The sequence below is a fragment of the Sinohyriopsis cumingii genome, chromosome 8 (genome assembly GCF_028554795.1).
Source record: "Sinohyriopsis cumingii isolate HCF-2022 chromosome 8, ASM2855479v2, whole genome shotgun sequence".
NCBI classification, from domain to species: domain Eukaryota; kingdom Metazoa; phylum Mollusca; class Bivalvia; order Unionida; family Unionidae; genus Sinohyriopsis; species Sinohyriopsis cumingii.
The window spans coordinates 29,957,937-29,968,559 of record NC_142968.1 but is presented as its reverse complement, the minus strand read 5'-3'; the positions used below and the strand labels follow the sequence as shown (position 1 = coordinate 29,968,559).

At 33.4% G+C, this 10,623-nt stretch overlaps 1 protein-coding gene across 1 annotated transcript in view; it reads left to right on the top strand.

Annotated features, from left to right (window-relative positions):
• Positions 1 to 649: 649 nt before the first annotated feature.
• The window catches only part of LOC149793217 (uncharacterized), a 44,720-nt gene continuing 34,746 nt past the window's right edge, over positions 650 to 10,623 (top strand). The window contains exons 1-2 of the mRNA XM_089967180.1: positions 650 to 757; positions 7,424 to 7,556. The gene's annotated coding sequence lies outside the window, so the exon portion shown is untranslated. The remainder of the gene's footprint in view (positions 758 to 7,423; positions 7,557 to 10,623) is intronic.

Sequence of the window (10,623 nt, the reverse complement as noted above, 5' to 3'; positions counted from 1 at the left end):
TATCACTTCCCTAACATCTATTGAGTTGAACAAAAAAGTGTGTGCCATTATTTACAGTGTAAGCAGTTTTCTCTGTTTACAGATTGGCCTAGACACGATTAGAAAATATTGTTCTGATTTGTGTTAATTTACCGTGTTTCTGCTATTTCTTATTAGATTAGCTGAGAAATAATACCATCGAGACATTAAGTAGTTCTTCCACTGGACTTACAAATTTGATTAATTGAATAATATTAATGTGTTCAATACGTGTGTGTTAGTATGAAATGGGAAACGGTGCTGGATGTCACGAGAATATCTATATGGGTTTATATATGGAGGTTCTGTCTGAGACGGATATCTGTATGTGATCTTCAGTTGAAGGTGTATTTAAGTTTGAAACAGATCTATTTTGCTTTTAGCAACTGACATAACAATACATATTCCAGCAATGCCACTCACTAAAATTTTGTAAATTTGTTTAAAATAATACCGAAAATATACGAATGAAAAACATTTTCGTTATGAAATAGAGCGGTGAACAGTAAAACTATATTTGAAGCAGACATGTTTGTTTAACACAATCTTACCTGCATCAACATTAAGCTTTTGCAACCAAAATAATTTATTTTACAAATTACCAGTTGCACCAAAAAAGGAATGCAAACCGAAGATCAAGAAAACGGACAAATTTTTGATTGCCTGTCTCGAAACAAAAGAATGTGGCAGACCTGCAGCATATGTGGATTGGCGAAACCAGTCTGGTACTTCTATAATAGTAAGTATAATGAACGAATCCTTTATCTATGAATTCTACAATCAAACATTTATTTTAGTTATGGGTATTTGTTTTCAATGACAAACTCTGTTTGCATAATTGATGTATTAGGAAGATACATTCGTTGCAACACATTGATGATTGACCAGCATCGCTTGCTGAAATCCAGTGTTAATCTGCGTTGAACGGGTACAACTCACATCTGTCCAAAACAGATCATTTACTACTGAACCTGTCCTAACTACATACTATGATGAAGATGCTGCGATCATTTTCAAGTAAGAAACACTAAGATTAGATAAGTTTGGTATCTATGTTTCTATATATTGTTGTCTCAAACACACATGCTAAAGCATGAGGACTCGAAGTATTATAGTCAATATATCATCACGATGAAATTATCATTTTGCAGCGGTTTATCGAGGAAAATAAACTCTCGAATATTATTATATGACTCATAATTATCAATGCTAGTCATCCTTGCTCAATTTATTTTATTGTGCTCTGGTCTTTGTTATCTCCAGTATCTCTCCTGTGCTTAGTTTTGCATCATTTATCTATATTCCTTAATGAACCCACTGACCAACAGGTACGAACATCAAGACGTAGCGAAATTAAGCTAAGTGCTTTTCAGGAATTGCGTTACTTAAATGTAATAAAAAAATGAACTTACGGTTTTATAGAATCAAATTAAAAATAATCAGAGAATTAAAATTAGGTTCCCATTGTATTGACAAGAGTATTTTATGTCTTGGTAGGTTTCATCCTTTATAAATCTTGTATGAAGTTCAAAGGGGGAACGGACTTCCACTTATCCTAAGTTTAATCATTGAACATTAATACTTATTACAGTTGCAGGATGTTTTATTTCAAACATACGGAGGATCAAGTCACGGAAATTTTCTTTCATTAGTTTCTGAAGAACATTGTCATGTTGCTTAGTTGTCCTAACCTTGGCTTACAATTTTGGCACATGTCACAATGGAATAACTGCGTAAGAGGAATAAAACATTTTCTGCTTGGCTGTTGCAAAATATATCTAATTTTTTCCCCATTTATTTGATAAATATATGAACAGAAATTACAAGGATTTGGGGTAACATGGATACATTTCATGTTACAAATAATCATATTTTAGGCATCATGCAGCCTTCGGGTGTCAAGGTGGGAACTCCTATGCTGAAAATGTTTGTAGGTTTAATAGTATAGGTCTCTAATTCATATTAATGACGATGATAGTGCATCATTGTTAATTGTAGTTGACCTGAAATGGAAGCCTAAGACAAATTACTATAGATATTCATGGTGCTATGCAGGGGTAAATATAATTATGTTGGTAACAACTTTGATTGAAATTGTCGAAGGGTTGGGATATAACCACAGGAATCCCTTTTCTGATTTCAGACAACATAAATACACGAGTACTGCCTCTTAAGATATACTAAACACTATATTAATTTAAGCGACAGTTTAATCACTACACACATTTTATGCGCGTACTTGGAAACAACTTTAAATGCTCGTTTCATGAACATGAACCAATAACATCGTTCATCGTGACAAAGGCAGTAATCCTAATTATTTCAGAAGATGCAGCGGAAGAGTTTTGTGGGAATAATGACGGTTTCCTGATATATATATATATATATATATATATATATATATATATATATATATATATATATATATATATATATATATATATATATATATAAAGATATCGTTGTTCAGTTGACGGAACTCTTCTGGTTTTGAAATAGTCAAGCGGAACATGGAGTAGTGACATTTAGTCACTCTCTTTGTTACAAATACATTTGCACATCGTGTTATTATGGATTTTCGGTTTAAAAGATAATAGACTGAATTATACAATGCCCTGCAATTGACCATTTCTTCGAGCGATGCAATACATCACATAAATATCAAGGGACATTATATTTTTAGTGTCCATAGTTTCGTTCAATTTACTTTTCTTACGGTAGGTATTTAAATGTACAATCTGTAACAATCTCTGTGTTTAGTAGGGATATGTTAATACTAATTAAAAATCATAATTCGTTCTCTGTTGGAAATTGAAACGTCTACACCGGCAACTGTTGACTTCAAACGATCTATAGTTTTTATTTATAGGTTATAAATAAGTTGAGTTGGAAGAAAATGCTAGATGAAGCAATATGAAATTTCGCAGTTGGAGAAGGCAGGTAGGAGGGTCATGTAAATCTGTCGTTATTGTAGGAGGCCACTAACAAGGGTCAGTTGGCGAAAAAGAATTCACACATAAATAATCACGGTTAACGGAGTCTCAGGCTGGGACATTAGAGACAGAACTCTCAAACTGGATTCAACTTAACGCTATAGAAGTTAGAAAGAAAAGAGAAACGGAAGATCACGAAAGCTGAGATGGGGAGAGAATAGATACACTATTGGAATTTATTAAGAGACGTCCAAAAACAAACTATTTGTAAGAGACAAAGGATACTCCTTGTATCAAACCCACCCTAAATGATCGCATAGTCAATATTTTCAATCAATTGAGCTTTCGATCGATATTTGACGGTGCAAGTAGTCAAGGTAAAGCAACTGACAGTACATTTGAGCATCCTTTAATGGATAAAGGTTTAGAAGTATATGCCAACTTTCACAAGGATAATCAATTGATGATCATTGTATAAACGAAGCTTTGCATATAATTTCTCACAGTGTATTTAAAAAAGTGTCTGTCCAGCCCCAAGATTTATAAACTTTCTTTTCCCCTGTTTATTGTTCTGCTCACGAGGAATCAGGTTGTTCACTGTAACTGTGTAAAAATGTACATGTTCTCTCAGCACATTTTGTAGTGGTCAGCTTGAAAAGTAACAACTAACGTTGACGGGCTAGGATCGCAATAAATCTCTACCTGCGGAGGATGAAATATGCTCTGGTTTGAGGGCTTGGTTGGTTTTTAATTAGGACCAGCTAGGATAACGGTTAGAGACATAGAGATGGTGAGGTTAACGTTGGGTTAAGTAGTGGTAAATGACAAAGCTGAGACAAGGCAGAGACGATTTTGGGTCATTGGAATTAAGCGTCATATAACATTAGTATGAATTTGTTCAAATTTATATGAAAGAGAACGGAGGTTCAATCAACGGTCGGTTGATGACTTTATGATTAACTACTGGGTTACAAGAACTGTGGCATGAACAACCAGTTCTCTATCTTTCCTGTATGTCATGGAAATGAGAGTACGAGATCACTGTCACATGTCAGGTAAAGGTCACCGTCGCTCATGAAACATGAAAAAAATGATACAAAATTGCGGTAAAATGGTCGATAAATCTATATCCGGAAACATCATAAGTGGATAAAGTCAATGGCAACAATATTTGAAGACAGTACATTTAACGAAACAAATGATAAAAACATACAAGAAACGGGTACGCGAAAAATATGTAGCAGTCTCTTGCATTCATGATGATGATGATGATGATGTTGATGATGATGATGATGATCACGATCATCATCATCATAATGAATACAAAGTTCGTTCTTGACAAGCCAAAGAACAACAATGAATATAGTAGTGGAAGAAAGGGGAAGATGATGACACAATAAATCATATTTTACCGATTCTTTCTCAAATGCGGTTGCAATCATTAATGATACTGTTTATATAGTTCTTTGGGGGTAATTGTGTGTCTTTTGAAAATACAAGTGCATATTGATATGTCCACAGCGTCGTAATCACATTCTTAGGGTGGCCTCTCTCTCTCTCTCTCTGTCTCTCTCAACCACTGACACACAACGCATTTATTTTGACGTTAGGTGGATACAAATTTTACCAGTCGTATCTTATTTTACGTGATGTCAAGAGGGAAAGGACGTACTCCTACTATTACATTTACCAACTAAACGCCTCCTTCCTTTGATGCAGTCAGAAAATAATATATACAAAATTTCATACTCCACCGCAGCAGAATAATGATGATTCTCAATGCTGAGATCCATTGTTGTCGACACTAGGACTCGAGAAACGGAACAACCGATGTTGTATATCACCAAGGGGATATGCTGATATGTTTATTAAAACTGAAATATCTCGACAATCGTTTATTGTAACGAATCGAAACTGTACATATATTGCATAAATCATCATTGAAACATACTTGTTCGGAGCTACAGAGGTTATAGTCTGTATTACCAGAGAGGGAACATTAGTCTAGTATTTGTACATCGCATATTCGTGGATTAACTTTTTTTCATGAAATGACACTTTACTTATGATCTGAACATCCGTTTCAGTTCAGGCAGTTTAAATGGTCAAACATATATTGTAGCGTAATCGAAAATGCATGTTATTTAATCACTTTTTATTGGTTTTTGCGATTTATAAAAACATAAAACAAGGCACATATACGGGTTGCACGAATCAAATATATATCATTTCGTCGTACATGTATTCTTGAATTCGAAGTTGAGAATGTATGTGACAATAAGATATTTAGAAATTTGGAAAGAACGCTTGTTTGGTTGATGTTATATGTTATCTCTGTCTGTCTCTCTGTCTCTGTGTGTGTGTATATATATATATATATATATATATATATATATATATATATATATATATATATATATATATATATATATATATATAAACAAGTGGTCAAATACACAATTACGCCAGTCATGAACAAAGTACACAAAAAACAATTATGGGCCAGTGGTGCGGAACAAGCAGGTAGCTGGTAAAATCACGGTGCAGCGGTATGGAACCAATGGTGTAATCATGAATCGTATTTGACCAATCATGGGTTACTGAAGTGAGGTTTGTAACTCAACTACGCCAACCATGAAAACAAAATACACATTATATGCCTGTGATACGGAAAAAGCAGGTAAACACAGAGTCCGATGGAATAGAAGTAGTTGGTGGAAAACAGGCCATATTTGACTAATCTGAAAATCGTATGTCACTGTAGTGAGGTTCCGAACCTAATTACGCCAATAATGAAAGCAATAGAGAGAAAAAGAAACACAGTCCAGTAATGTTGAAGCAACTAGTGGAAGCAGAACCCAGTGATACAGATAATGCAACAATAGCTGGAAATGTCTTAACTGTGTGCCAAGGAAACAGGGAAGAATGATTTTTTTGATGCTGAAATGAAATAATGCATGAAACTATGAAAATATATTCATATATACCTTTACTGTTGTTATTGTGTTGGTCGGTCTAATGTTTCTCAGCCTCAGTAATAACAACTTTGAGCGATTTGTATTAATGGTATCGACCTCTGTTCGACAAATGAATGCCTTCCCCACTAAAAGTTGGTTGCAAATTCTCGACTCCTCAGACGACGTTATACGTGTGTCACTTAGCTTGCTGCGCTGCCTTAAAATGCGGCAACAGGGCACAGATGACTATCTTTCTGACCTCGTACTTACGCTGCAAGAAAGATGCTTATCTGAAATATTTTAAGCAACTTCCAATGGTGAAGTCGAACCATCCTGCTTATAATCGTTGATACCAACCAAACGAACAACTATGTCAGCTTAACTTTACTTACAACCGAAAAACAGCGCCTGATAATTTTTTCCACAGCCCTGAACATAAATTCTAGTCCGACGAAGCATATTAAAATCGGAGCGCTATCCAGATTTTGTTTCCGATTAAAAATGACTGTGTAATTCATTGCAGATGGAATTGTCCAGTATAACTGTGGCGTAACAAATATAAAGGTAACAACAAATTTGGAATACCAAAGGAGAATATAAATAAATACTCAACTTTCAGGGCGATATGTCAAGGAAGAAATTCAGAGAAAGGAAGAAAAGCTGTCGTCTAGAAACGAACACATCCATAAAGAATAGTTACTGCACAAATAGACAATAGGTTCAATTTAGAGAGAGAGAGAGAGAGAGAATCGTTCCTCGCGAAGCTTGTGCGAAACCATGGTGATAGGATTTTCAGGTCATTAGATCCAAAATTGAACTATATTGAATTATTGGCCCATAACAGCGGGATACACGCAAAATCATCTTGCGGAAACATGTGGACCCAATCATTTCTCCCATAAATGTCCTTACTCGAACGTTGAAAGCTTTAGAGATGATTTTAATTGTAATCAGCAGATTTAACTTAAATGATCTTCAGATTTTCAGATACTTAGTATCCTTCGAATTCGCAAGGTAAAACTACTAAGTTATCAATCCACGTGTAGATAAGTAGAGGCATATGAATTATTAGGTTATAATGTACCTTGAACATAAGTGACGCATGCATCTCCTGTTATTTACATTCAAATTAATATGTTCAAGACAGATAGTGTTGATGATTAGATGCCTAATTTGTCTCGCGTACAATAATCTATAACTGATCTTGAATTTACAACAAACAAACACATAAACAGACATCCATACTGATTGTATGTTCGACTATGGATCGTATCAGTGTATAAAAGAGCTAGAGACTGAAAAGAAATAAAGATTTAAAGGAGAAGCAAGAAAAAGAAATGATGCAGTCTCATAGTAGTACTGAGCGTGCAATTTTCCCAGAAAGAATGTGTACATGTTAAAATGTACATTCCATTTTCAATTACTATAATGCTGATATCAAGATGTGTAAAATTGAAAATTTGCACATAAGCAACAATAAGAAAACGAAGTCTTAGTAAATATTTTATTTTGCAGGAAAAAAATGTCTTAAAGCTACCTCCTGAAAACGAAATTGGTACTTATTCTGCTTGCGCTGAGACTCCGGCCCTGAATTGTGTGGAAACCTTAAATCTATCTGACTACTGTACGACCTTCACAGTAGAAGGAGGTAATGCATATACTGTATCTCAAAGGTTGTTTCACTTTGAAGGCATTTCGCATTGTCCAAGTGCTAATAACTAAAATAACTTTGTTAAATTCCCCATAAGGCCTCAAGAGCTTGTGGTACGGTGCAATTTCTCTTCGTGATTATGGCTCCTGCTTAGCTTTATAATGTTTTCGTTGTTGTTGTACAAAGCAATGTCATTGACCAAACTAAAATAAACATACAAAGTAAAGGAATCATAAAGATCCGTCGTGCTAAACACATTGAGCGTAGTGTGTTGTCTGTTCTTAGAGACAAATTTTTGTTTAAGAATAATCGTTTGTAAAATATCTGAAGCATCAAAACGTTTATAGACAAGTGAAACATTAGGCCCAGAAAGAATATTGCATCCAAAATAATTGAAAATGATGTTCTGTCACTTTAATGTCCATAAAATGAAGAATGTAGTAATATTTAAAATATCGTGAAAATCATAATAATTAAGAATCATGATTTAAATTTGATGAAATACATGTGGATAATTTATAGAGAATATTTCTCTTTGATTCACGCATTACAATCCTGAAACGGCAGGACCAGGAATCTAGATGACGATAGGTCGGTAATCTCAAAAGCTTCCCTTCGTGTCGCATAAGTTTTATTTAATTTTATGCTTTCATATACAATCATTGCAATTACTGTTGTGGTAAACTAACATTGCAACGACTATCGTACTGAGTCGAAGTTATGCAGATAAAGAAAACAAAGGAAATTAAGACGTTCATTTTTCCTAAGCGACTGACCTAATTATCACATAAACTTAGATTCAATGTTCGGCACTGTTTATAACTTTACTAACAAAAACTTGATATCCTAATGATCTATTACCATAGTCACGCAAATTACGCTATAATAGAAATTACTGCGAATTTGTTATTATTCCTGGGATAGCCATTTTTTTGACTTCCTTTGTTTGCTGTTGTTAATGCCAAGAATATTTCTACTGCTAATAAATATGTTAGGATACGAATAAAAAAGACAAGAAACAATATAATATGTGCATCTACAATTTAATTCCAAGGCAAAATCACGTGAATATGAGACGTTTAATAATGTAATGAAGATACTTTATGCAAATCATGAAAGGTAAATAACGTACGGTTTGTTTCATTGTCTGCTCCTGAAAATGTATTTGTCCATTTTTGTGAACTTGTTCAAACTGTACTAAAATTTGGATACATATGAAAACACTTAATATAATAAAGCTCAATAAAGTTATATTTTCATCAGAGTTGGCAGACTTTCTTAAGCTTACAAATCCTTAATAATGTTAAACATTATTTATACATGAAGCTATCAAATTTATTATATGGTTAGAGAAAGCAGTGCATTATATTACTGTTAAACAGTGTTCAACATCGAATAGACATTTTAATGCTAATGTAATTTCCATGTTTGACGCAAACATTAGTCGTTTGATAAACAATAAAATGGGTTTCGTTGCGTTTGTTATTTCTATATCACTAGTATCATGAAGAATATTACTGCGCAAACAGAAAACAGTGGTTTATTGTTGCTACCAAATACCCCTTAGCACATATAACTAACGGCTGCTATCAACAGATCGATATAGAATTGTAGAAGCAAATTCAAACCACGTCCATCGGATGTTATCTTGTATTATTTGTTGAGTACACTTTGCCTAAAGTGGTATATGTTTATCTTTTGCTAGGTCAATATTGAGCATATCGAGAATAAATAAGACACAAAGAAATCTGTTTAATTTTAAAATATTTTGTTCCAAAATTTTGTCGGATGCAAATGCAAACATATGATTTTGGTGATTCAAAATATATCATTACAGAAGTTGCAATATATATATATATATATATATATATATATATATATATATATATATATATATATATATATATATATATATATATATATATATATATATATATATATATATATATATATATATTCCGGGAATAGTTTACTAAAATGTTTCACTGAAGATGGCGTGAAAGGTTGTGATTTTATGGACTACTTAAATCGTTTGTTCATTATGATTATATTCGTTTTGTAGAGACATGCATTTTTGTATGTTGTGTTTCTATGGAGCACATAGGGTTATCAAAAACAAAGTTTCAATTGTGAGAAAAAAAGGAGTGCATACAATATGCACCCTCTCAAATTAAAATAGCTTAGACGGCCTAAATGAAAGTGTTAGTTATCTTTATTTTTATACAGAATTTGGCATAAAGTGGTGCTCTCAAAACTGTTAAGCATTTGCAAACTGAGCATTTGGACAACTGGAAGAAGAATAATATGGTGCTGAAGCATCAAGAAAAAGAAAAAAGACAAGCTTAACTTTCCTTTAGTAGTGATCCATCCAAGTAACCTTGTCAGGTCAAATACCTAACATTATTGTGTACAATCAAACTCCCTCTGGATGCTGATTGATTTTTTTGAGATCGCTAGACACACCAAAATTGATCTGATTTGATAATTGAATAATGCCACAAAATAAACCATAATCACTGAACTCATTAAAGACCATCTATCTTTGTAAAACTTAATGTGCTATTTATCTTTTTTGAGGAAGGCCGTGTCGTATATATTGGTTCTACGAATAGCAGTTAAACTAGTATTCCATGAACTATGCAATATACTACACTTCACGATGGAGACCAAATAAGTCAACGTTTTACGTTAATAGGACATTATATACTGACGACTTTGTCTAATTTAACCCGATAGACCGAGAAAGTATCATTGCTATTTCTTACAATAGTATCATTGATGCAGCATTTTAATGGATCAGGTTATCTATTGGCATGATAAGAACGGTGAATAAAATAAAAGCTACTACGTTGATCAAATTCTTGTTAAATGGTTAAAGGTATGACCATTTTTTCTGAATATCCATGTTACAGATCTAGTTAACAAGCAATACTGTCTGGTTTGTTCCTCGTAGTCTGAAGAAGCAGAAGGAGTTATGTAATCTTTGCCAAGAACAAACCTCATCAGTAATAAACTAATATTATACGAGACTTACTGATATACCAATTAAATCTAATTTGGCTTA